The 27,907-nt window shown below is 40.4% G+C and overlaps 1 protein-coding gene across 20 annotated transcripts in view; it reads left to right on the top strand.

Moving 5' to 3' along the window:
• Positions 1-14,640: 14,640 nt before the first annotated feature.
• CCDC125 (coiled-coil domain containing 125) overlaps positions 14,641-27,907 on the top strand; it is a 69,921-nt gene continuing 56,654 nt past the window's right edge. For 8 of the 20 annotated variants that reach the window (XR_010126399.1, XR_010126396.1, XM_063664881.1 and 5 more), the window contains exon 1: positions 15,088-15,213. The gene's annotated coding sequence lies outside the window, so the exon portion shown is untranslated. Of the gene's footprint in view, positions 15,214-27,907 lie in introns of all 20 variants that reach the window. The other 12 variants (XR_010126397.1, XM_054489849.2, XM_054489848.2 and 9 more) reach the window with 7 other exon arrangements.

Raw genomic sequence — 27,907 nt, 5'->3', positions numbered from 1 at the left:
AGAAGAAATACAAATTATGAATAGGCCTATAACAAGAAAATATAATAAATTAGTAATTTTAAAACCTCCTACACAGAAAAGTCCAGGCACAGATGGCTTCACTGGTGATTTTTTAAATTAATTAATTAATTAATTTATTATTATTATTTTTTAGATGGAACTTCACTCTTGTTGCCCAGGCTGGAGTGCAATGGTGCCATCTCGGCTCAGTGCAACCTCCACGTCCCGGGTTCAAGCGATTCTCCTGCGTCAGCCTCCTGAGTAGCTGGGATTGCAGGCGCCCACCACCACACACAGCTAATTTTTTGTATTTTTAGTAGAGACAGGGTTTTACCATATTGGCCAGACTGATCTTGAACTCCCAGCCTCAGGTGATCCGCCCACCTTGGCCTCCCAAAGTGCTGGGATTACAGGTGTGAGCCACCACACCTGGCGATTTTTTTTTTTATTGTTTATAAAGAAAAGAGGTTTAATTGCCTCATGGTCCCACAGGCTATATAGGAAGCATGGCTGGGGAGGCCTGAGGGAACTTATAATCATGGTAGAAGGCCAAAGAGAAGCAGGCATGTCTTACATGGCTAGAGCAGGAAGAAGAGAGAGCCAGTGGTGAATTTAATTAAATGTTTAAAAAAGAGCCAATACCAATTATTTTAAAATTTCTCCCAACAAATAGAAGATGAGGGAATAATCCCCAACACATATTAAAAAGTTTACATTAAGGATGAATTGCTGTTGGCCGGGCATGGTGCCTCATGCCTGTAATCCCAGCACTTTGGGAGGCCAAGGCAGGCAGATCACCTGAGGTCAGGAGTTCGAGACCAGCCTGGCCAACATGGTGAAACCCCATCTCTCCTAAAAATACAAAATCAGCTGGGGATGGTGGCAGGCGCCTGTAATCTCAGCTACTCTGGAGGCTGAGGCAGGAGAATTGCTTGAACCCGGGAGGTGGAGGTTGCAGTAAACTGAGATTGTGCCACTGCATTCTAGCCTGGGCGACAGAGCAAGACTCCATCTCAAAAAAAAAAAAAAAAAGGATGAATTGCTGTTAAGTTGAAAAATAAACAAATAAATAAATAAGGCTGGGCACAGTGGCTCATGCCTGGAATCCCACACTTTGGGAGGCTGAGACAGGCAGATCACCTGAGGTCAGGAGTTCGAGACCAGCCTGGCCAACATGGCAAAATCCCATCTCTACTAAAAATACAAAAATTATCTGGGTGTGGTGGTGGGAGCCAGTAATCTCAGCTACTTGGGAGGCTGATCCAGGAGAATCGCTTGAATCCATGAGGTGGAGGTTGCAGTGAGCTGAGATTGCCCCACTGCACTCCACCCGGGTGACAGAATGAGACTATGTCTCAAAAAAAAAAAAAAAAAAAAAGACCTGGCCAGGTGCGGTGGCTCATGCCTTTAATCCCAGCACTTTGGGAGGCTGAGGTGGGTGGATCACGAGGTTAGGAGTTCAAGACCAGCCTGACCAACATGGTGAAACCCCGTCTCTACTAAAAATACAAAAATTAGCTGGGCGTGGTGACACATGCCTGTAATCCCAGCTACTCAGGAGGCTGAGGCAGGAGTATTGCTTGAACCTGAGAGGTGGAGGTTGCAGTGAGCCGAGATTGCACCACTACACTCCACCCTGGGCAACACAGTGAGACTCTGTCTTGAAAAAAAAAAGAAAAAGAAAAGAAATTAGCGGAGCGTGGTGGTGCATTCCTGTAATGCCACCTACTCAGGAGGCTGAAGCAGGAGAATTGCTTGAACCCAGGAGGCAGAGGTTGCATTGAGCCAAGATCGCACCACTGCACTCCAGCGTGGGCAACAGAGCAAGACTCCATCTCACACACAAAAAAGAAAGCTATCCCATCTTCATGGTTCAGAAAACTTAACATTGCTAAAATGGCAATACTTGCCAATTGATGTACGGTATTATTAGCACAATCCATATCATAATTCCCAGCTGGCTTCCTTGTAGAAACTGACAAGCTAATCCTAAAATACATAGGGAATTTCAAGAGACTCAGAACTTCCAGAACAAAGTTGCAGGACTTACGTTTCTTGATTTTCAAACTTACTACTAATGCCACATTAAGACAGGGTAGTACTGGCATAAGAATAGACATATAGATTAATGGAATAGGATTGAGAGACCAAAAATAAGCCCTTATATTTATGACCGATTAATTTTCATAAGCTTGCCAAGACAACTGAATGTAGAAAGAACAATCTTTTTTGTTTGTTGTGTTTTGTTTTTGTTTTTTGTTTTTTGTGTGTTTGTCTTTTTCTTTTTTTAATTATACTTTAAGTTTTGGGATACATGTGCAGAACGTGCAGGTTTGTTACATAGGTATACATGTGCCATGGTGGTTTGCTGCACCCATCAACCCATCACCTACATTAGGTATTTCTCCTAATGCTATGAAAGAACAATCTTTTAAACAAATAGTGCTGAAACAACTGGATAACTACACACAAAAGAATCAAGATGATGCTGGGTACAGTGGCTCACGCCTGTAATCCCAGGATTTTGGGAGGCTGAGGCGAGTGGATCACCTGAGGTTGGGAGTTCAAGACCAACCAGACCAACATGGAGAAACCCCGTTTCTACTAAAAATACAAAATTAGCTGGGTGTGGTGACACATGCCTGTAATTCCAGCTACTTGGGAGACTGAGGCAGGAGAATCACTTGAACGTGGGAGGCGGAGGTTGCAGCGAGCCGTGAGTGTGCCACTGCACTCCAGCCTGGGCAACCAGAGCAAAACTCCATCTCAAAAAAAAAAAAAAAAATAGAATAAAGATGAATCCTTTCCTCACACATACACAAAAAGTAACTCTAAAGCTCTAAAGGATCACAGATCTAAATGTAACAGCTAAAACAATACATTCTTAGAAGAACACATAGGAGTAAACTTTCATCAGCCTTTGTGAACCTTCTTAGGTATGACACCAAAAGCATAAGCAACTAAAGAAAAAAATAGACAAATCAGACTTCACCAAAATTTAAAAACTTTTGTGGTTCAATAGACACCCTTAAGACTGTGAAAAGACAACCTACACAATGGTAGAAAATATTTGCAAATTATATCTGATTAGAGACTAGTAGTAGTAAGAACTCTTATAACTTAATCATAAAAAGATAAATAACCCTATTGAAAAATGGACAATGAAATTTAACGGACATCTCTTCAAAGAAGATATGCAAATTGCCAATAAGCACATAGAAGATGCTCAACATCATTAGTCATTAGGAAAAATGCAAATTAAAACCATCATGACAGATTGTTTCACACCCACTAGAATGACTAAAAGCAAAAAGACAAACAATAACAGGTGTTGGTGAGGATGTGGATAAATTGGAACCCTTACATATAACTAGTGTTAATATAAAATGGTGTAGCCACTTTGAAAAACCACTTGGCAGTTCCTCAAAATGTTAAATATAGAGTACTACATGGCCCAGCAATTTCACTCCTAGTTCTATACCCATGAGAAATGAAAACATACGCTCATACAAAAACTTGTCCATGACTGTTTATAGCATTATTCATAATTGCCCAAAATTGGAAACAATCCAAATGTTCATCAACTGATGAATGGTATAATTTTTTTTTTGAGATGGAGACTCACTCTGTCACCCAGGCTTGAGTGCAGTGGCACGATCTTGTCTCACTGCAACCTCCACCTCCCAGGTTCAAGCGATTCTTCCACCTCAGTCTCCTGAGTAGCTGGGATTACAGGCACTCATCCACACCCAGCTAATTTTTGTATTTTTATTAGAGATGGGGTTTCACCACGTTGGCCAGGCTGGTCTCAAACTCCCGACCTCAGGTGACCCATCCACCTTGGCCTCCCAAAGTGCTGGGATTACAGGCATGAGCCACTGCACCCAGCCTGAATGGTATAAGTTAATTGTGGTATGTCCATAAAACTAAATATTATTTGGCCATAAAAAGAATGCAGTACTGGCTGGGTGCGGTGGCTCACACCTGTCATCCCAGCACTTTGGGAGGCCGGGGTGGGCAGATCACCTGAGATCGGGAGTTCAAGACCAGCCTGACCAACATGGAGAAACCCCATCTCTACTAAAAATACAAAATTAGCCAGACGTGGTGGCGCATGCCTGTAATCCCAGCTACTCGGGAGGCTGAGGCAGGAGAATTGCTTGAATCCAAGAGACAGAGGTTGCGGTGAGCCGAGATTGTGCCATTGCACTTCAGCCTGGGCGACAAGACTGAAAATCTGTCTCAAAAAAAATTAAAATAAAATTTATTTTTAAAAAACATGTGCTCAGTTAACAAAAAAAGACAAAAAATACATGTACAATGCTACTAAACTATTGCTTAACAAGTATATGCCGAAAGTCTTTAAAAGCTGTATGTACAATTTGAGTACGTCTCAAGTAGCTGGGATTACAGGCACCTACCACCATGCCTGGCTAATTTTGTATTTTTAGTAGAGACAGGATTTCCCCATGTTGGTCAAGCTGGTCTTGAACTCCTGACCTCAGGTGATCCATCCGTCTCAGCCTCCCAAAGTGCTGGGATTACATGTGTGAGCCACCGTGCCCAGTCCAAAAATAAATTTTATATCCATGCCTCCACAGTTCTAAATTTTGGAAAAGTTCTGACAAAGAAATTAGGGTTATCTTAAAGGTTATCTTAAAGTTTTTTTAAGGGGGACAGGTGGGAGTAAGCCTTGAAATATTTTTAGGGTAAAGACTGCTGTTTTAAATACGTGTCAGAGTTTTAAGTGAAGAAAAATTATTTTTGGTTTGCAAAAGCTATTTATGTGCCTACTCTACCATAATAGATACTAGGCAAACTGACTTTAAAATTATAAATGTATTAATCTTTTTTTTTTTTTTTTTTGAGACGGAGTCTAGCTCTGTCGCCCAGGCTGGAGTGCAGTGGTGTGATCTCGGCTCACTGCAACCTCTACCTCCTGGGTTCAAGCGATTCTTTTGCCTCAGCCTCCTGAGTAGCTGGGATTATAGGCACCTGCCACCACGCCTAGCTAATTTTTGTATTTTTAGTAGAGACAGGGTTTCACTGTGTTGGCTAGGCTGGTCTCGAACTCCTGACTTTGTGATCTGCCTGCCTCGGCCTCCTAAAGTGCTGGGATTACAAGCGTGAGCCACTGCGCCCAGCCTATGTATTAATCTTTTAAAATAATCTTAAATCCTTGAGCATCTAATGTGCACATAGCATTGATCTTATTTATAATCAGAAGAAATTTTAGAGCCTCAATTTTAAGTCTCGTATATTTCCCAGTATACCTAGATATGTTTACTGTTGGGGTATAAGTGGTTAAGGCAAATGTGAGCTGGATCTGGAGAAGAGAAAGAATAAAGAGGTTTGTCACTGCGAGGAAAGTGCTTATTACTTGTCTTTGTCGTTAATGCAGAATGATCTTTAGACCCAGCAGTTTTTTGACCACTACCACATCCCTTCGGTTATTCCAAGGTTGTAGGATATTAGGAAATAAAACCAAAATTATTTCACCAAGGTAATGAAGTTATGATCCAGCATGTTTTCATGGGGTTATATATAGGTAGGTAGCACCCATCTCAGAAAACCACCAGGAATAGGTAACAGTCCCCAGTAGTAGCTTTCTAAGCCCACAGGGCCATTCCCTCTTGTTGGTTTCCATTTGCATGCCTTTGCTCCAGGAATTCCTTTGGCCTACAATGCCTGCTTGGTTTCTCAGTAATGAAAGCCTGCTTTTCTTTTGTTCTTTTTTTTTTTTTTAATTATCAGGGATTTTATTGATTTTACAAAGGATGATGTAGTTTTACTGACACTGCAGTATAAGAAATATAACAGCAAAAACATACTGCCTTCCACCTGCCCCAACCCCAAGAACTTTCACTAATGGAATTTCAGACTAAACCTTTCCTTTTCTTTTCTTATTTTCTCTTCTCTTTTCTTTTTTTTTTGAAACGGGGTCTCACTCTGTCGCCCAGGCTGGAGTGCAGTGGTGCAATCTTGGCTCACTGCAACCTCCACCTCCCGGAGTGATTCAAGTGATTCTCCTGCCTCAGCCTCCCGAGTAGCTGGGACTACAGGTCCGCACCACAATGCCCAGCTAATTTTTGTATTTTTAGTAGAGACGGGATTTCACCATGTTGGCCAGGCTGGTCTCAAACTCCTAACCTCAGATGATGAACCCACCTTGGCCTCCCAAGGTGCTGGGATTACATGAGTGAGCCACCGTGCCCAGCCAGACTAAACTTTTCTAAATGTCATGTGGAGGATAAAATTATTTGTACAAATGTTTTCATAAATATATTAAAGCATTTCAACACCTAGCAATCCACTACTAAAGACATTAATTTAAAAAAATTATTGCAATATTTGGTGCCATTATATAATGGAAAATAAGGTAAACATGAGACTGTATATAGTCTAATTCAATTAACAAATATAAGGAAACCTATTAGCTCAATTTCTGGCATTTTTGAAGAAACTAAATCAAGTTAATAGCACCCCATGGTCTCAATGTAACAGGAAAGGGAAGGGATGCTAAAACCCACCTCCTTTGATAACCTCCAAGTAGATGACCATCTGGCCTGATTTGCCTGGGATTAAGGGTTATCAGGATGTAGGACATTTAGTGTTAAAACCAGGGCAGTCCTGGCCCAGTAGGGACAGCTGGTCCTCTTCACCCATCCAGTTCTTTTAAAAATGTGTGCAATTGGCCGGGCGTGGTGGCTCACACCTGTAATCCCAGCACTTTGGGAGACCAAGATGGGTGGATCACACGGTCAGGAGATCAAGACCATCCTGGCTAACATGGTGAAACCCCATCTCTACTAAAAATACAAAAAGTTAGCTGGGCGTGGTGGCGGGCGCCTGTAGTCCCAGCTACTAGGGAGGCTGAGGAAGGAGAATGGTGGGAACCCAGGAGGTGGAGCTTGCAGTGAGCCGAGATTGAGCCACTGCACTCCAGCCTGGGCGACACAGAGAAACTCCGTCGCAAAAAAAAAAAAGGGTGCAATATCCACGTTGCTTTATTCTGGGACTGTTCTGCTTGCATGTAAGGCTCTCCAGGAAGTCACGAAGCTGCACGATGGCCGGGCTGAAGGAATCAGCCACGTCTCCGGGGCATCCACCTGTTGCATTAGAGGTGTCTTCAACTCTATCTTCAGGTGTCCAGGATGCCACCGGGTAGCTAACAAAGAACTGTCCTGGGTGGCTTTTGTCTTTGGTACACTGTGCTTTCCCTGTTGACATCCTCAGCTCCTACCTCCACAGGCCTTGCACTGTATTCCCTGTGGCTCATGCCCGTGGACACTCTCTACAGGGACTTGCTCTAAGCACACTGTTAACTAATTGACAAAAATGCCAGCTATTGGCCGGGTACGGTGGCTCACGCCTGTAATCCTACCAATTTGGGAGGCTGAGGCGGGCAGGTCACCTGAGGTCAGGAGTTTGAGACCAATCTGGCCAACATGGCGAAACCCTGTTTCTACTAAAAATACAAAAATTAGCCGGGCATGGTGGTGGGCACTTGTAATCCCAGCTACTCGGGAGGCTGAGGTAGGAGAATTGCTTGAACCCAGGGGGCTGAGGATTCAGTGAGCCGAGATCGTGCCACTTCACTCCAGCTTGGGAAAAAGAGCGAAACACCATCCCAAAAAAAAAAAAAGGCAGTTATTGAAGCTCAAAGTGTGACCTCTTCCAGGAGTGTTGAGAGGTTTTAAAAGGTCATTCTTAGACCTCAAAAATCTTTCAAAGACACAAAGCTAGACAGTAAAAATTGTTAGCTCTGTGAAAACCATTAGCTCTGTGAAAACCAAAGTGCAAAGCACTTAATAATAGCAATAGTTGTTTCTTACTGTGAACCATGTGTCAGGCACCATTCTAAATATTTCACAAACATGAATTCCTATAGCAGCCCTGTGTGGTAGGTACTGAATCAAGCCAGTTTCACAGGTAGAGACGCTGAGGCTGAGCTTGGTAATGGTCAGAGCTTGATTTGAACCCGATGCCATGCTTATATACCTCCAAAGTCAGGCTATATTTTAATTCACGATGAATAGTTTTTTTTTTCTGATATCACACACACATACACACACAAAATATATAATATATAAAAGTATATATTACATATAATGTATAAAATGTATATATTGTATAAAATGTATATATTGTATAAAATGTATATACTGTATAAAATGTATATATCACAATGTATATAATGTATATATCACAATGTATATAATGTATATATCACGTATAATGTATATAATGTATATATCACGTACAATGTATATAATGTATATATCACGTATAATGTATATATTGTATATATCACGTATAATGTATATATTGTATATATCACGTATAATGTATATATTGTATATATCACGTATAATGTATATAGTATATATCACGTATAATGTATATAGTATATATCACGTATAATGTATATAGTATATATTACGTATAATGTATATAGTATATATTACATACTGTATATATTGTATATATTATATATAATGTATATACTATATACTCTATATAATGTATATACTATATACTGTATGTAATGTATATACTATATACTGTATGTAATGTATATACTATATACTGTATGTAATGTGTATAATATATACTGTATATAATGTATATAACATATAATAGATAATGTATATTATATACTATATAACGTATATAATGTATATATTATATAATGTATAATATATATTATATAATGTATATATTGCATATAATATATAATGTATATATTGCGTATTATATAATGTATATATTACGTATAATATATATAATGTATATATTGCGTATAATATATAATGCATATATTGCGTATAATATACATAATGCATATATTGCGTACTATATATAATGCATATATTGCGTACAATATATATTATGCATATATTGTATAATATATATTATGTATATATTGTATATTATACAGTATATAGTATATAGGATACACTATACAGTATATACTATACACTATATAGTATATACTGTACACTATACACTATATAGTATACAGTATACACTGTATAGTGTATAGTATACAGTATACACTGTATAGTATACACTATACACTATACAGTGTATAGTGTACACTATACACTATACAGTGTATAGTGTACACTATACACTATACACTATATAGTATATGCTATACACTATACACTATATAGTATATGCTATACACTATACACTATATAGTATATAGTATACACTATATACTATAATATAGTATATAGTATACACTATATACTATAATATAGTATATAGTATACACTATATACTATAATATAGTATATAGTGTATACTATAATATATAGTGTATAGTATATACTATATACTATATAGTACATAGTATATACTATATATAGTATACAGTATATACTATATACTATAGTATATACTATAGTATACAGTATATACTATATACTATAGTATATAGTATATACTGTATACTATAGTATATACTATAGTATATATAGTATACAGTATATACTATAGTATATATAGTATACAGTATATACTATAGTATATATAGTATATAGAAGATATATTATATATAATATATACATAATATATAATATACACAAAATATATGTTATATACAATATATACATAATATATATTATACAATATATACATTATATATTATACACACTATATACATTATATATAATACACACTATATACATTGTATATTATACACACTATATACATTATATATATTATACACACTATATACATTATATATTATACACACTATATACATTATATATTATACACACTATATACATTGTATATTATACACTATATACATTATACATTATATATAATATATACATTACACATTATATACAATATATACATTATACATTATATATTATATACATTATACAATGTATACATTATATACAATACATACATTATATACAACATATATATTATATATAATATACAATATACACATTATATATACATTATATACATTATATATTATATACTATATAATATGCAATATATACATTAAATATAATATGCAACATATACATTATATATAATACTATATATTATATGTAGTATATATTATGTATTATATATTATATATAATGTAGATATTATATATAATGTATATATTATGTAATATATAATATGTATCTATTATGTAATATGTATATATTATGTTATATATGTATATATTACATAATATGTATATATTATGTTATATATGTATATATTAAGTAATATGTATATATTTCATAATATATGTATATATTATGTAATATGTATATATTATGTTATATATGTATATATTACATAATATGTATATATTACGTAATATATGTATATATTATGTAATATGTATATATTATATATGTATGTATTATATAATATGTATATATTATGTAATATACATTACGTATATATTATGTAATATGTATATATTATGTAATATACATTACGTATATATGACGTAATATGTATATATGACGTAATATGTATATATGACGTAATATGTATATATTACGTAATATATAATAGGTATATATTACGTAATATATAATAGGTATATATTACGTAATATATAATAGGTATATAATACGTAATATATAATAGGTATATATTATATAATATATAATGTGTATATGTTATATGTAATGTGTATATATTATATGTTATATATTATGTGTATATATGTTATATATTATCTATTGTGTATATATTATATATAGTGTATATATTATATAATGTATATATTATATAATGTATATAATGTATATATTATATGATGTACATAATGTATATATTATATGATGTACATATTATATAATATATGATGTACATATTATATAATATATATGATGTACATATTATATAATATATACGATGTACATATTATATAATATATACGATGTACATATTATATAATATATATGATGTACATATATAATATATATGATGTACATATTATATAATATATATGATGTACATATTATATAATATATATGATGTACATATTATATAATATATATGATGTACATATTATATAATATATATGATGTACATATTATATAATATATATGATGTACATATTATATAATATATATGATGTACATATTATATAATATATATGATGTACATATTATATAATATATATGATGTACATATTATATAATATATATGATGTACATATTATATAATATATATGATGTACATATTATATAATATATGATGTACATATTATATAATATATGATGTATATATTATGTAGATATTATATATAATATGTATATATTATATATTATGTATATATTATATATTATATATGTTATATATTATGTATATATTATATATATTATGTGTATATTATATGTTATGTATATTTTTATATATATATATGATTTTTGTAGAGAAAGACAGGGCTCGCTCCATTGCCCAGGCTGGATTGCAGTGGTACAATCATAGCTCACTCTAACCTCAAACTCCTGGGCTCCAGCAGTCCTCCTGCCTTAGCCTCCCAAGCAGCTGGGACTATAACTATGCTCATCTAATTTTTTTTTAAGAGACAGGGTCTTACTATATTTCCCAGGCTGGTCTTGAACTCCTGGGCTCAAGCAATCTTCCAGCCTCAGCCTCCCAAAGTGCTGGGATTACAGGTATGAGTCACTGTGCTGGGCCTCACATGTTAGGTTTTAATGAGGTCTCTTAGTTTGCCGCTAGGATCAAGCCCTCTCTGGTTTTTTTTTTTTGAGACGGAGTCTCACACTGCGGCCCAGGCTGGAGTGCAGTGGTGCAATCTCAGCTCACTGCAACCGCCGTCTCCCGACTTCCAGCGATTCTCTTGCCTCAGCCTCCCGAGTAGCTGGGATTACAGGCACGTGCCACCACGCCGACTAATGTTTTGTGTTTTTAGTAGAGACGGGGTTTCACTGTGTTAGCCAGGATGGTCTTGATCTCCTGACCTTGTGATTCGCCCGCCTCAGCCTCCCAAAGTGCTGGGATTACTGTCATGAGCCACCGTGCCCAGCCTCAAGTCCTCTCTTACCTCTCGCTGATTCAGCCACATACAATTATTTTGATCACCTGCTGTGCACCCATGGTGTTCTTGGCACTAGGAATCCTGCTGTGAGTGAAGCTGAGCTCCTGCCTGGGTAGAGCCTGGGCCACGTGGGTCTCCCAGCTGTGCTTTGAAGTCACTGTCAAAAGTCCTGGGCACTGGAGAATTTCATGTGTCTGATGCTAAGGCAAGACAAACTCCACATTTGCCTCCAACGGGAACAAATGTCAGTTTCCACCAAGCCCCACCCTGTTCACGTGACTCCTGTTGTCTTTTCATACCGTCTCCCCTTCACCCACAAATGCCACCAACAGGCAGAGGTGGGGAGCTGGGTTTGGAGACACTGGTCTGATCCTTAGGTGAACTCCTCTCCCTTGATGTTGCAGGAGAATGGGTGCTCAGATGGAGAATCAGCACTCTTCTCAGGATTGGAAGGTGCTGTGGCTGGGGGAGTCTGCATTATGTTCTGGGCTGTGAGCTTTTCCAGAATTCTGCTCCACAGGCACACATCTGCTGTGTATGTATTTCATGGTATAAATCAGATGTCCCTGAGTTCTCTAGTCTTGAATGTCTGTGTAAAAAGTGTCTAGCCCCATCTGAAGGTGCTGGAAGTCTAGTCTGTTAGGAGGCCCCCGAATATGTGCTTGTCTTGTGTGACCTTCCAGGAGGTGGTGTAATGTCTCAGTTCTCTTTTTTTCTGTGTTTCTCGCTCTAGGCTATTGCTCCATTTTTTTGTAGGTCATCTCCTGCCACCTCTTCTCTAGGGTAATGCTGTCTGCAATACACAGTTCCTTGTCTTGGTTTCCCAAGCATCTTGGTTCTGAAAGTGAGATATTGGTTTGTCTGGGACGTGGGGGACAAAGACCAGGTGCCTCCACAAGTGACTCTCCTCAGCTCCCAGCCAGCTGACAACTGCATGGACTGATGGTCTCTTTCTTTCCTTATCTGCATGCTGGTTTCCAGGCCTTTGCTCACCCTGAAGGAGCCTCATATGACCCAGTAGTTTCACTCCTAGCCAGCTTTTATATCTTTTATCATTTTTCTAAGCTTAAGACACCTTTGGTCAGCCACGGTGCCTCACGCCTATAATCCCAGCACTTTGGGAGGTCAAGGTGGGCAAATCACCTGAGGTCAGGAGTTCGAGACCAGCCTGACCAACATGGAGAAACCCCCCTGTCTACTAAAAATACAAAATTAGCTGAGCGTGGTGGTGCATACCTGTCATCTCAGCTACTCCAGAGGCTAAGGCAGGAGAATCACTTGATCCCGGGAGGCAGAGGTTGCAGTGAGCCGAGATCGTGCCACTGCACTACAGCCTGGGCAACAAGAACAAAACTCTTGTCTTTAAAAAAAAAAAAAAAAAAAAAAAAGACTCCTTTTCCTTCCTCATTAATTTGGCGGCCACGTCTGTCCGGAACTTGTGGGACATCCTCGTCTTCATCAGGTTGGCAGATACTCCAGCATGGCCTGCCGGCCGCCAAGGCCACCATCCACAGGCTCAAGGGCTCCGTGGTCGCTCCTTCGTGCTCCCGCCTCCAGAGGGAGCCAGACAGTGCATCCTTGCAGTGGACGCCGCCCGCCCCCAAAAGCCTGTTTTTCAATGACTGCCTCTACCTCTGAACCTCAGCTTAGATTCCTTTCTTTCTTTCCTCCTCTCCTCTCCCCTCCCCCCTCCCCTCCTCCCCCCTCCCCCCTTCCCTTCCTTCCCCTCCCCTCCCTTCTTTCTTTCTTTCTTTCTTCTTTTCCTCTCCCTCTCCCCCCTCCCCCTCCCCTTCTCCCTCCCTCTCTTTTTAAGACAAAGTCTCGCTCTGTCACCCAGGCTGGAGTGCAGTGGCACGATCTTGGCTCACGGCAAACTCCGCTTCCCGGGTTCAAGAGATTCTCCTGCCTCAGCCACCCGAGCAGCTGGGAATACAGGCACCTGCCACCACGACCGGCTAATTTTTGTATTTTTAGTGGAGATGGGGTTTCACCATGTTGGCCAGGCTGGTCTCAAACTTCTGACCTCAGGTGATCCACCCACCTCGGCCTCCCAAAGTCTAGGTTAACAGGCGTGAGCCACCACGCCCGGCCCGATCTACCTTTCTCTTACAGGATTCCTAGAGACTTAATATTTTGGTTTTGGTTTCTTTCTTTTTTGAGACAGGGTCTCCGCTCCGTCGCCCAGGCTGGAGTGCAGTGGTCACTGTAGCCTGGATCTCCCAGGCTCACAGGATCCTCCCACCTGACGGCCTCCTGGCCTCCCGAGTAGCTGGGACTACAGGTACGCACCACCACACCCGCTACTTTTTAATTTTTTTTTTTTGAGACGGATACTCGCTCTGTTGCCCAGGCTGGAGTGCAGTGGCACGATCTTGGCTCACTGCAAGCTCCGCCTCCCAGGTTCACGCCATTCTCCTGCCTCAGCCTCCCGAGTAGCTGGGACTACAGGCACCCGCCACCACGCCCAGCTAATTTTTTGTATTTTTAGTAGAGAAGGGTTTTCACCGTGTTAGCCAGGATGGTCTCCATCTCCTGACCTCGTGATCCGCCCACCTCAGCCTCCTAAAGTGCTGGGATTACAGGCGTGAGCCACCGCGCCCGGCCCTACTTTTTAAATTTTTTGTAGAGCGGGGTCTCACTATGTTGGCCATGCTGGTCTCGAATTCCTGGCCTCAAGCGATCCTCCCGCCTTGGCCTCCCAAAAGCTGGGATTACAGGTGTGAAACCCCGCGCCGGTCTGAGCCTCAGTGTTTGAACCACCGAATTTTACCTGTATTGACACACTCCCCGTCTTGTTGTTTTTCTAAATCTCATGTCATTGTTTGCATATTGGTTACCCGTGGTTGGCTTTGGAGCTGAAGGTGGACAGAGCTAACATCAGGTTGCACACAGGAACCAAGTGAGGTCGCGAAAAAGTAGCGCGAGCTGCCTCGATGGCCCAGGGCGACCTCACCGGCGTTTCCTGTCTGAGACTGCGCCCACGCGGTCACGTGGTGGCCCGGAGGCCGCGCGGCGGCAAGGGCGCACGCGCACGGAGAGGAGGCTCCTTGCCAGGTGAGCGAGCTGACTGGGGCGCCGGGGCGGTAGGAGGGCGCTGTTCGCTGAGCCGGAGTCCGGGCTCCGGTCCCCGCCACGGACCTTGAGAGGGTACCCGGGGTCAGACCTGGCAGGTGGGAACCGGGAGTGGGGAGGACCCAGGGCGCGGGGGGGGATGCGCAGATTCGTGGAAACTCTGCATGTTGTGGACAAACTGCCCAAATCCTTTTCCCTGAATGCCAGTTTAGTGGCCTCGTCTGATAAGAAAAAAATAAGAAATAGATTTCAGAGACCCTATTTCTCTCTCTCTCCCTCTCCACCTGCTTTATTTTTTTTCTCTTCTGTTAATTTTGAGCCTTACAAAACTATAGTGCCAGTATCCTGGTTTGGATCCTGAAACAGAAAAAGAACATTAGTGGAAAAAATAATAAAGGCTGTGGTTTAGTTAATAGCACGTACCCATGTTAATTTCTTAAATCTGACAAATTGTACACAAATGTTAACATTAGAGGAATTTGGGTAAAAGGTATACAGGAATTCTTAGTACTATCTTTGCAATTTACTGTACATCTAAAATTATTCTAAAACGAAAAGTTAAGAAGCAAAATCCTAAAGCAAAGTGCAGCAGGCCATTGTTCACCAGGGAGGGCTCAAGTTAGTTCCTCTTTGTCAGGGAGTTAGGCATGTTTGACCAACTTGTTTGCTAAGGCAGAGTTGTCAGGCTACTGAATGTAGATTCTTCTGTCCAAAGGTTTCCGGGCAGGAATCGGTTTTCGCTTTCGATTCTATCAAATATCTTTGGAACACCTGTTGTGCATAAGCAAACGAGACACACAAAGTCTCTGCACACGGGAATATACAGTCAGTCTAGGTCAGGTAGGAAGTAAGCACTATTAAAAAGATTCAGTAAAACCTCCCAGAACTGGGAAGACTCAGATGTGAAAGAAATCACATCTGGTCCAAGGGAGTCAGGAAGGCTACTGGAGGGAGTGCTGTCTTGAACTGAGGGGGGTCTGAGAGGAGACAGCATTCCTGGGGTGAAGAATGGCACCAACAGAGGCTTGCAGGTGACCAAGCTGAGGGAGGAGCCCTGGGAGCAAGTGCAGTTCCTCTTACGTGGAAGCACAGAGTACATCCACGGAGTACTGCCAGATGAAACTGGAGGTGAAAACTGTAGCTTTGTTGTAGAAAACAGGGTGACACTTCAGTTGGATACATTATTTTTATTTTTATTTTTTTGAAACGGAGTTTCAGCTGGGCGCAGTGGCTCACGCCTGTAATTCCAGCACTTTGGGAGACCGGTGGGCAGATCTCCTGAGGTCTGGAGGTCTAGACCAGCCTGGCCAACATGGTGAAACCCCATCTCTACAAAAATACAAAAATTAGCTGGGCATGGTGGTGGGCGCCTGTAATCTCAGCTACTGGGGAGGCTGAGGCAGGAGAATCGCTTGAACCCAGGAGGTCTAGGTTGCAGTGAGCCGGGATTGCACCATTGCACTCCAGCGTGGGCGACAGACAATGGTGCTGTCTCAGCTCACTGGAACTTCCACCTCCCAAGTTCAAGCGATTCTCCTGCCTCAGCCTCCCAAGTAGCTGGGATTAAAGGCGCCCGCCACCATACCTGGCTAATTTTTGTATTTTTAGTAGAGACGGGGTTTCACCATGTTGGCCAGGCTGGTCACGAACTCCTGACCTCAGGTGATCTGCCCGCCTCAGCCTCCCAAAGTGCTTGGATTACATGTGTGAGCCACTGTGCCCAGCCTAAATTTTTTTAAAAAGGAAAACAGGGTGACATTGACTATAATTATGCATGCCATGGGAGCCATGGAATGTTTTACAGCAAGAGAGAGACATCATTTGGTTTGCACTTGGATATTATTGACTTGGCAGCAGTATGTAGGTTGGCTTGAAGTAGACCAATTAGGGAATTATCAGGCTAGCCTTGGGGAATTAAAGGGAAGTTCCACCAGGGCAGTGAAATTAATGTGCAAAGAATGACATGGTTTGGGGAGATTTTTGTGGGTCTAGAAGACCTAGCAACTGAAGGCATGTGAAGACCAAAGAGGAAAAAACAATTCCAAAGTTTTGCTCCTGAGTGTTTTGGAGCATGGTTGATGCATTTGCAGAATAGAGGACTCAGAGGGAGACCTGGATTAGGGGCTGGGAGGATAGTGAATTTTTTTTTTTTAGATGGAGTCTTGCTCTGTCGCCCAGGCTGGAGTGCAGTGGTGCAATCTCGGCTCACTGCAACGTCTGCCTCCCGGGTTCAAGCGATTCTTCTGCCTCAGCCTCCTGAGTAGCTGGGACTACAGATGCACACCACCGTGCCCAGCTAATTTTTGTATTTTTAGCAGAGACGGGGTTTCACTATGTTGGCCAGGCTGGTCTCGAACTCCTGACCTCATGATCTGCCCGCCTCAGCCTCCAAAGTGCTGAGATTACAGGCATGAGCCACTGTGCCAGGTGGTGAATTTGTTTTTGAGCAAGATGTGCTTGAATTGCTGGTGGAATGTCCAGATGGAGATGTGTATTTAAGAGTAGTAAAAGAAGCCAAACATTTACAAAAGGGACAGGAAAAAGAAAAAGAGCCTTAGAGGACAGATATGAGAAGATATGAGTCAGGGAAGAAGGAGCATCAGATTTCTATTTCTTGGGGCTTCAGGAGTCAGGTCGACCTGGACTTGGTGAGTCATTAGTGTCACAGCTCCTGCAAAGGTAGAGGAGACTGAGGAATGAAACTTGATCTTGGATTTATTTATGAGGAAGTCACTGGTCATCTTTTAAAGAGTTGTTTTAGTGGAAAAGTGAGATGACTGCTAACAGACTATAATCTATTCATCCTACAGCCTTTCCCAAGTGGCCAGAGGACTGGACAAAGAGCCAGAAATATTGTTTCTAGTCCTGGCTCTGCTGCTAATTACCATTGTATTTGGGGCAAGTCATGTATGCCTGGACTGGGATAGAAAAAAATACATCCGAGCCGGGCTCGGTGGCTCATGCCTGTAATCCCAGCACTTTGGGAGGCCGAGGCAGGTGGATCATCTGAGGTCAGGAGTCTGAGACCAGCCTGGCTAACATGGTGAAATCCCATCTCTACTAAAAATGCAAAAATTAGCTGGGTGTGGTGGCAGGCACCTGTAATCCCAGCTACTCTGGAGGCTGAGGTGGGAGAATCGCTTGAACCCAGGAGGCAGAGGTTGCAGTGAGCCGTGATCACGCCATTGCACTCCAGCCTTGGTGACAAAAGCAAAACTCTGTCTCAAAAAAAAAAAAAAAGACTTTAATCCTGGCTGGGCATGGTGGCTCACACCTGTAATCTCAGCACTTTGGGAGGCCAAGGCAGAAGGATTGCTTGAGCCCAGGAGTTCGAGACCAGCCTGGGCAATATAAGGAGACCTCATCGCTACAAAAAATACAAAAATTAGCCTCTACAAGAACAAAAAAATTAGCCAGGTGTGGTGACACATGCCTCTAGTCCCAGCTACTCGGGAGGCTGAGATGGGAGGGTCACTTGAGCCCAGAGGTCGAGGCTGCAGTGAGCTGTCACTGCACTCCAGCCTGGTCAACAGACTGAGACTCTGTCCATATAAAAATAAATACTTTAATCCTAAAAGATGACACATCTATTTTAGACAGCATATATTGGTTCAAGTTGTCTTTTAAAAGTCAAAGGTAGGCCGGGCGTGGTGGCTTACACCTCTAATCCCAGCACTTCAGGAGGCCGAGGCCGGTGGATCACGAGGTCAGGAGATCGAGACCATCCTGCCTAACACGGCGAAACCCCGTCTCTACTAAAAATACAAAAACTTAGCCGGGTGTGGTGGTGGACGCCTGTAGTCCCAGCGCCTCAGGAGGCTGAGGCAGGAGAATGGTGTGAACCCAGGAGGCGGAGCTGGCAGTGAGCTGAGATGGCGCCACTGCACTCCAGCCTGGGTGACAAAGCGAGACTCCATCTCAAAAAAAAAAAAAAAAGTCAAAGGTATAAAGTACGAAGGAACCTCTGTGTTTATCTATTCAAGATTACCATATAGTACAGAATCAGCTGTAGATATTCTTAGATTTTGTGGTACTGTTAAAAAAATACAATATTGTAAAAATGGTATATGGAAAAATACTCTAATCCTATTAATTTATTTTTATCTTTTGTTTTTCTTCTAATCTTTGTCCCTAGTACAGACAACTTTGAATTCTGCTTTTTATGTTTTACACTTGTGTATGTGAGCATTTATCATGTTGCTGCCTAGTTTGTACTACATAGTATTTTTATTTTTATTTTTATTTTATTTTTATTTTTTGAGATGGAGTTTCACTCTTGTTGCCCAGGCTGGAGATTATTCTTAAACTATGTTAAATATACTATAACTCTAATACTTATTTAGTTAATTTTGTTTAGTTACATAGTATTTTATAAAGTTGTTAAACCAATATTTAACTATTTCTTTATTGTTCAACATATTTTATTATTTTCTAATTTTGTCCAATTAGAAATTAAATGGTAGAGTAAATCGCTGAATGGACTGAACATAAAACAGGCATAAATACAGACTCATTTTAATTTAAAAAATTAAAACAAAAAAAGTCCGGGCTTGGTGGCTCACACCTGTAATCCCAGCACTTTGGCAGACAGAGGCGAGCGGATTGCCTGAGGTCAGGAGTTCGAGACTAACCTGGCCAACATGGTGAAACCTTGTCTCTACTAAAATACAAAAATTAGCCGGGCATGGTGGCAGGTGCCTATAATCCCAGTTACCTGGGAGGCTGAGGCACGAGAATTGCTACAACCTGGGAGGCGGGGGTTGCAGTGAGCTGAGATTGTGCCATTGCACTCCAGCCTGGGTGATAGAGCGAGACTCCATCTCAAAAAAAAAAAAAAAAAAAAAAAAAAAAGCCCTCGATAAAACCAAAAGGACACTTTTATTCCTAGCAAAACCTAATAGTCTGGAGAACATTTTCCATGGAGCACACTTTGGAAAATGCTGATACAGAAACAATTTTAGAGCTCTGAAGAACCAAAAATCTAGTCCCCTAAATTGACAATTGAAGAAAATAGTATTCAAATTCAATAAACATTGATTTGGCTACCATAGTTGATTTCAAATATATCAGTGGTGCCCAAAAGTGTCCCGATAAAGTAGTTATGCTTAAACCCCTGTTAAGAAATAAAACAGGCTCTAAGAAGTTAAATGACTTACCCAAGATCAAAAAGTGGCAAGTGGTGAAGTGAGATTTGAACCCAGACCTCTCGAGTCAGTGCCTTCTCCGTTAACACATCCTGCTGCTTCCCTGGTCATCAACCCTGAATACATTAAATTGGTTGAATAGTTTAGTGACTTCAAATATTTTTACTTCCTTGGAAGTAATGTGTTTCAAAAGTGAAGTTTAATTTGTGTGATATTTCATCTTACCTTACTATCAGCATATAAAAAGTGGGAGACTGTGCCAGGTGGGGTGGCTTATGCCTGTAATCCCAGCACTTTGGGAGACCGAGGCGGGCAGATCATGAGGTCAGGAGATCGAGACCATCCTGGCTAACACGGTGAAATCCCATCTCTACTAAAAATACAAAAAATTAGCCGGGCGTGGTGGCAGGCACCTGTAGTCCCAGCTACTCAGGAGGCTGAGGCAGGAGAATGGTGTGAACCCAGGAGGCGGAGCTTGCAGTGAGCCGACATCTCGCGACTGCCCTCCAGCCTGGGCAACAGAGCAAGACTCCGTCTCAAAAAAAAAAAAAAAAAAAAAGTGGGAGAATATATACAGTCAGCAGTCCCTGAAGTTACATTTTATTTTATTTATTTTTAGAGACAGGGTCTTGCTCTGTTGACCAGACTAGAGTGCAGTGGCATGATCACAGCTCACTGCAGCCTTGAGTTCCCACCCCAGGCTCCCGTGTAGCTTGGGACTACAGGTGTGCACCACCATGCCCAGCAATTTTCTTTTTTTTCCTTTTTTTGTAGAGATGAGGTCTCACTGTGTTGCCCAGGCTGGTCTGAACTGCTAGGCTCAAGCAGTCCTCTTTCTTTGGCCTCACAAAGTTCAGGGATTACAGACATGAGCCACCATTCCCAGCCTGAAGTTAAGTCTAAGAAACAGTAGGCAGAGATAAAAAACAAACAAAACAACAACAACAAAACCTCATTATATTCAACTCTGAATAGCAGGAAGGCGTACCCATGATGCCTGAATTTATGTGGTGCATTGAAAAATATTCTTAGCTAACTCTACAAATGCTTACTCTTTCCTTTTACAGCTTTTTCCCCTTATGTTGACCAATTCCATTTTCTTCTCTGCTGCCTGCCTAATCCTGACCACACCCTTCTTAACGCAGGCCAGAGGTAGCACTTAATAAGCAGGAGTCTACTGCACTAGAGGTAAAACACAGCCTCCCAAGGGATTATTCTTTGATTCAATAAATATCTTCTTATCTACCTTGACAAAATAGATAAATCTCCTTTTTAAGGAAATAATCTTATAAAAGAACCAAGGTGATTTTATAAAAATCTTGGAAAAAATGGATCCAGAATCTGTTAGATGTTGCTCAAACTAGGTATTTTAGACTTTTACTTTAAGTTCTATTTGAAGTCATAAATAATAGAAACTTGGTATACTCTGATGTTAATTTCATTGAAATTCTCCAAATAATACAAAACAGTGGCTAAGAGTGTTGGCTCTGACATCAGATATCTGGATTAAAAATCTGTCTCTGGGCCAGGGGTGGTAGCTCATGCCTGTAATCCCACGACTTTGGGAGGCTGAGGTGGTAGGATCCCTTGAGGTCAGAAGTTCAAGACTGGCTGGCCCGAGACCCTGTTTCTACAAAATGTATTAAAAATTAGCCTGGCAAGGTGGTACACATCTGTAGTCCCAGCTACTTTGGAGACTGAGGTGGGAGAATCACTTGAGCCTAAGAGGTTGAGGCTGCAGTGAGCTGTGGTTGCATCACTGCACTTCAGCCTAAGCAATGAGCAACAGAGTGAGACGCCGTCTCTTTTTTTGTCTTTTTTTTTTTTTTTTGAGACAGAGTTTCGCTTTTTCACCCAGGTTGGAGTGCAGTGGCATGATCTCGGCTCACTGCAACCTCCACCTTCTAGTTTCAAGTGATTCTCCTGCCTCAGCCTCCCGAATAGCTAGGATTACAGGCGCCTGCCACCACACCTGGCTAATTTTTGTATTTTTAGTAGAGATGAGGTTTCACTATGTTGGCCAGGCTAGTCTTGAACTCTTGACCTCATGATCCGCCCACCTCGACCTTCCAAAGTGCTGGGATTACAGACGTGAGCCACTGTGCCCAGCCGATACCCTGTCTCTTAAAAAAAAAAAATCTATCTCCACGTCTGGTTGGCTGTGTTACTCAGTCTCTGTCTGCTTCAGTTTAATTTTCATACTTAATAATGGTATTGTCTTGCAGAGTGTTTGTAAAGAATAAATATAATCTAAGGTACTTAAAACTGTCTAGCACATGGAAAGCAGGCAACAAGTGCTAGGTATTATTACATCTTTTTTTTTTTTGAGACAGAGTCTCACTCTGTTGCCCAGGCTGGAGTGCAGTGGTGCAAGCTCGGCTCACTGCAACCCCTGCCTCCTGGGTTCAAGCCATTCTCCTGCCTCAGCCTCCCAAGTAGCTGGGACTACAGGCATGCACCACCACACCTGGCTAATTTTTTGTATTTTTTAGTAGAGATGGGGTTTCACCATGTTGGCCAGGCAGGTCTTGAACTCCTGACCTCAGGTGATCTGCCCGCCTTGGCTTCCCAAACTGCTGAGATTGCAGGCGTGAACCACCACACCTAGCCTAATGAGTTTTGGTAAGTGGCCACTCTAGTGAAGATATAGAAGTTTTCCATTACCTCAGAAAACTTCCCTCGTGCCCTTTGGGGTTATTTCTCCCATGCCAAACAACCATTAATTTGTTTACCATCATTGTATGTTAGTGTTGCCAGTAATTCATACAGTATATGCTGTTGTTTATTTATTTATTGTTTTAATTAGTGATGGGGATCTCGCTATGTTGCCCAGGCTGGTTTCGAACTCCTGGCCTCAAGTGATCCTCACACCTCAGCCTCCCAAAATGCTGGGATTACAGGTGGGAGCCACCACATCTGGCCTAGTATGTGCTTTTATGTTAGCGTAATGTCTGGGAAATTCATTGCATATATCGGAAATGCATTGCATATGTAATGCATATGTCAGAAATGCATTGTTCTTTACTGACAAATATATTCTGTGGTATGGACAGACCACAGTTTCTTTGTTTTACTGCAGATGGACACTTGGATTGTTTCCAATTTTTGACAAATTGAGTGATGTATGAATATTCATGCACACATCTTTGTACGGACATAGGGTTCTGTTTCTCTTGAGTAAAGCCTGAAGAATGCAGTTGCCATGTCACATGTTTATAAGAAGCTATCAAATTGTTTTCCACAGTGGTTGTACCATGTTTTACTCACATCACCAATGTATGAGAGTTTCAGTTACTCCACATCCTCAGCAGCACTTGGAATTGTCAGTGCGGTGAGGTGGAATCTCACTGTGGTTTAAGTTATAATTGCCTGATAACTAATGATGCTGAGCATCTTTCCATCCATGTATCTTCTTTTAGACATATCTGTTCAAATCTTTTAAGGGTATTTGTTTTTAACATTGAAAATATATGGCATTTTGACCCTAAAAATGACAGAAATTCCTTAATACATGGTCAGATTTATTTGATATCTACATAAGGCTTAATAGTGGAAGAATAGAGAGATCGCCACAACAAATGCAAGATTGAGATTAAATGTCTTTCGAAGTTTTGGAAGCAACTACTTAAACAGCAGGATATTTAGAGAAAAATGTTAGACGTGTTTATACCCCCACACCCCACTCTTTTTTTAAATGAGCCTTGAAAGAAAGATGAAATATTTCTTTATTATTATTATTATTATTATACTTTAAGTTTTAGGGTACATGTGCACAATGTGCAGGTTATGTATACATGTGCCATGCTGGTGTGCTACACCCATTAACTCGCCATTTAGCATTAGGTATATCTCCTAATGCTATCCCTCCCCCCTCCCCCGACCCCACAACAGTCCCCAGAGTGTGATGTTCCGCTTCCTGTGTCCATGTGTTCTCATTGTTCAATTCCCATCTATGAGTGAGAACATGCAGTGTTTGGTTTTTTGTCCTTGCAATAGTTTACTGAGAATGATGATTTCCAGTTTCATCCATGTCCCTACAAATGACATGAACTCATTATTTTTTATGGCTGCATAGTATTCCATGGTGTATATGTGCCACATTTTCTTAATCCAGTCTATCATTGTTGGACATTTGGGTTGGTTCCAAGTCTTTGCTATTGTGAATAGTGCTGCAATAAACATACGTGTGCATGTGTCTTTATAGCAGCATGATTTATAGTCCTTTGGGTATATACCCAGTAATGGGATGGCTGGGTCAAATGGTATTTCTAGTTCTAGATCCCTGAGGAATCGCCACACTGACTTCCACAATGGTTGAACTAGTTTACAGTCCCACTAACAGTGTAAAAATGTTCCTATTTCTCCACATCCTCTCCAGCACCTGTTGTTTCCTGACTTTTTAATGATTGCCATTCTAACTGGTGTGAGATGGTATCTCATTGTGGTTTTGATTTGCATTTCTCTGATGGCCAGTGATGATGAGCTTTTTTTCATGTGTCTTTTGGCTGCGTAAATGTCTTCTTTTGAGAAGTGTCTGTTCATATCCTTTGCCCACTTTTTGATGGGGTTGTTTGTTTTTTTCTTGTAAATTTGTTTGAGTTCATTGTAGATTCTGGATATTAGCCCTTTGTCAGATGAGTAGGTTGCGAAAATTTTCTCCCATTTTATAGGTTGCCTGTTCACTCTGATGGTAGTTTCTTTTGCTGTGCAGAAGCTCTTTAGTTTAATTAGATCCCATTTGTCAATTTTGGCTTTTGTTGCCATTGCTTTTGGTGTTTTAGACATGAAGTCCTTGCCCATGCCTATGTCCTGAATGGTAATGCCTAGGTTTTCTTCTAGGGTTTTTATGGTTTTAGGTCTAATGTTTAAGTCTTTAATCCATCTTGAATTAATTTTTGTATAAGGTGTAAGGAAGGGATCCAGTTTCAGCTTTCTACATATGGCTAGCCAGTTTTCCCAGCACCATTTATTAAATAGGGAATCCTTTCCCCATTTCTTGTTTTTCTCAGGTTTGTCAAAGATCAGATAGTTGTAGATATGCAGCGTTATTTCTGAGGGCTCTGTTCTGTTCCATTGATCTATATCTCTGTTTTGGTACCAGTACCATGCTGTTTTGGTTACTGTAGCCTTGTAGTGTAGTTTGAAGTCAGGTAGCATGATGCCTCCAGCTTTGTTCTTTTGGCTTAGGATTGACTTGGTGATGCGGGCTCTTTTTTGGTTCCATATGAACTTTAAAGTAGTTTTTTCCAATTCTGTGAAGAAAGTCATTGGTAGCTTGATGGAGAGGGCATTGAATCTATAAATTACCTTGGGCAGTATGGCCATTTTCATGATATTGATTCTTCCTACCCATGAGCATGGAATGTTCTTCCATTTGTTTGTATCCTCTTTTATTTCATTGAGCAGTGGTTTATAGTTCTCCTTGAAGAGGTCCTTCACATCCCTTGTAAGTTGGATTCCTAAGTATTTTATTCTCTTTGAAGCAATTGTGAATGGGAGTTCACTCATGATTTGGCTCTCTGTTTGTCTGTTATTGGTGTATAAGAAGGCTTGTGATTTTTGTACATTGATTTTGTATCCTGAGACTTTGCTGAAGTTGCTTATCAGCTTAAGGAGATTTTGGGCTGAGACAATGGGGTTTTCTAGATATACAATCATGTCATCTGCAAACAGGGACAATTTGACTTCCTCTTTTCCTAATTGAATACCCTTTATTTCCTTCTCCTGCCTAATTGCCCTGGCCAGAACTTCCAACACTATGTTGAATAGGAGTGGTGAGAGAGGGCGTCCCTGTCTTGTGCCAGTTTTCAAAGGGAATGCTTCCAGTTTTTGCCCATTCAGTATGATATTGGCTGTGGGTTTGTCATAGATAGCTCTTATTATTTTGAGATACGTCCCATCAATACCTAATTTATTGAGAGTTTTTAGCATGAAGGTTGTTGAATTTTGTCAAAGGCCTTTTCTGCATCTATTGAGATAATCATGTGGTTTTTGTCTTTGGTTCTGTTTATATGCTGTATTACATTTATTGATTTGCATATGTTGAACCAGCCTTGCATCCCAGGGATGAAGCCCACTTGATCATGGTGGATAAGCTTTTTGATGTGCTGCTGGATTCGGTTTGCCAGTATTTTATTGAGGATTTTTGCATCAATGTTCATCAAGAATATTGGTCTAAAATTCTCTTTTTTGGTTGTGTCTCTGCCCGGCTTTGGTATCAGGATGATGCTGGCCTCATAAAATGAGTTAGGGAGGATTCCCTCTTTTTCTATTGATTGGAATAGTTTCAGAAGGAATGGTACCAGTTCCTCCTTGTACCTCTGGTCAAATTCGGCTGTGAATCCATCTGGTCTTCGACTCTTTTTGGTTGGTAAGCTATTGATTATTGCCACAATTTCAGATCCTGTTATTGGTCTATTCAGAGATTCAAATTCTTCCTGGTTTAGTCTTGAGAGAGTGTATGTTTTGAGGAATTTATCCATTTCTTCTAGATTTTCTAGTTTATTTGCATAGAGGTGTTTGTAGTATTCTCTGATGGTAGTTTGTATTTCTGTGGGATCGGTGGTGATATCCCCTTTATCATTTTTTATGGTGTCTATTTGATTCTTCTCTCTTTTTTTCTTTATTAGTCTTGCTAGCGGTCTATCAATTTTGTTGATCCTTTCAAAAAACCAGCTCCTGGATTCATTAATTTTTTGAAGGCTTTTTTGTGTCTCTATTTCCTTCAGTTCTGCTCTGATTTTAGTTATTTCTTGCCTTCTGCTAGCTTTTGAATGTGTTTGCTCTTGCTTTTCTAGTTCTTTTAATTGTGATGTTAAGGTGTCAATTTTGGATCTTTCCTGCTTTCTCTTGTGGGCATTTAGTGCTATAAATTTCCCTCTACACACTGCTTTGAATGTGTCCCAGAGATTCTGGTATGCTGTGTCTTGGTTCTCGTTGGTTTCAAAGAACATCTTTATTTCTGCCTTTATTTCGTTATGTACCCAGTAGTCATTCAGGAGCAGGTTGTTCAGTTTCCATGTAGTTGAGCAGTTTTGAGTGAGTTTCTTAATCCTGAGTTCTAGTTTGATTGCACTGTGGTCTGAGAGACAGTTTGTTATAATTTCTGTTCTTTTACATTTGCTGAGGAGAGCTTTACTTCCAACTATGTGGTCAATTTTGGAATAGGTGTGGTGTGGTGCTGAAAAAAATGTATATTCTGTTGATTTGGGGTGGAGAGTTCTGTAGATGTCTATTAGGTCCGCTTGGTGCAGAGCTGAGTTCAATTCCTGGGTATCCTTGTTAATTTTCTGTCTCGTTGATCTGTCTAATATTGACAGTGGGGTGTTAAAGTCTGTCATTATTATTTTGTGGGAGTCTAAGTCTCTTTGTAGGTCACTCAGGACTTGCTTTATGAATCTGGGTGCTCCTGTATTGGGTGCATATATATTTAGAATAGTTAGCTCTTCTTGTTGAATTGATACCTTTACCATTATGTAATGGCCTTCTTTGTCTCTTTTGATCTTTGTTGGTTTAAAGTCTGTTTTATCAGACACTAGGATTGCAACCCCTGCCTTTTTTTGTTTTCCATTTGCTTGGTAGATCTTCCTCCATCCTTTTATTTTGAGCCTATGTGTGTCTCTGCACATGAGATGGGTTTCCTGAATAC

Source organism: Pongo pygmaeus, chromosome 4, assembly GCF_028885625.2.
Source record: "Pongo pygmaeus isolate AG05252 chromosome 4, NHGRI_mPonPyg2-v2.0_pri, whole genome shotgun sequence".
Taxonomy (NCBI): Eukaryota; Metazoa; Chordata; class Mammalia; order Primates; family Hominidae; genus Pongo; species Pongo pygmaeus.
Note: the sequence above shows the minus strand (reverse complement) of the source record. Positions and strands in the feature narration are given on the sequence as shown.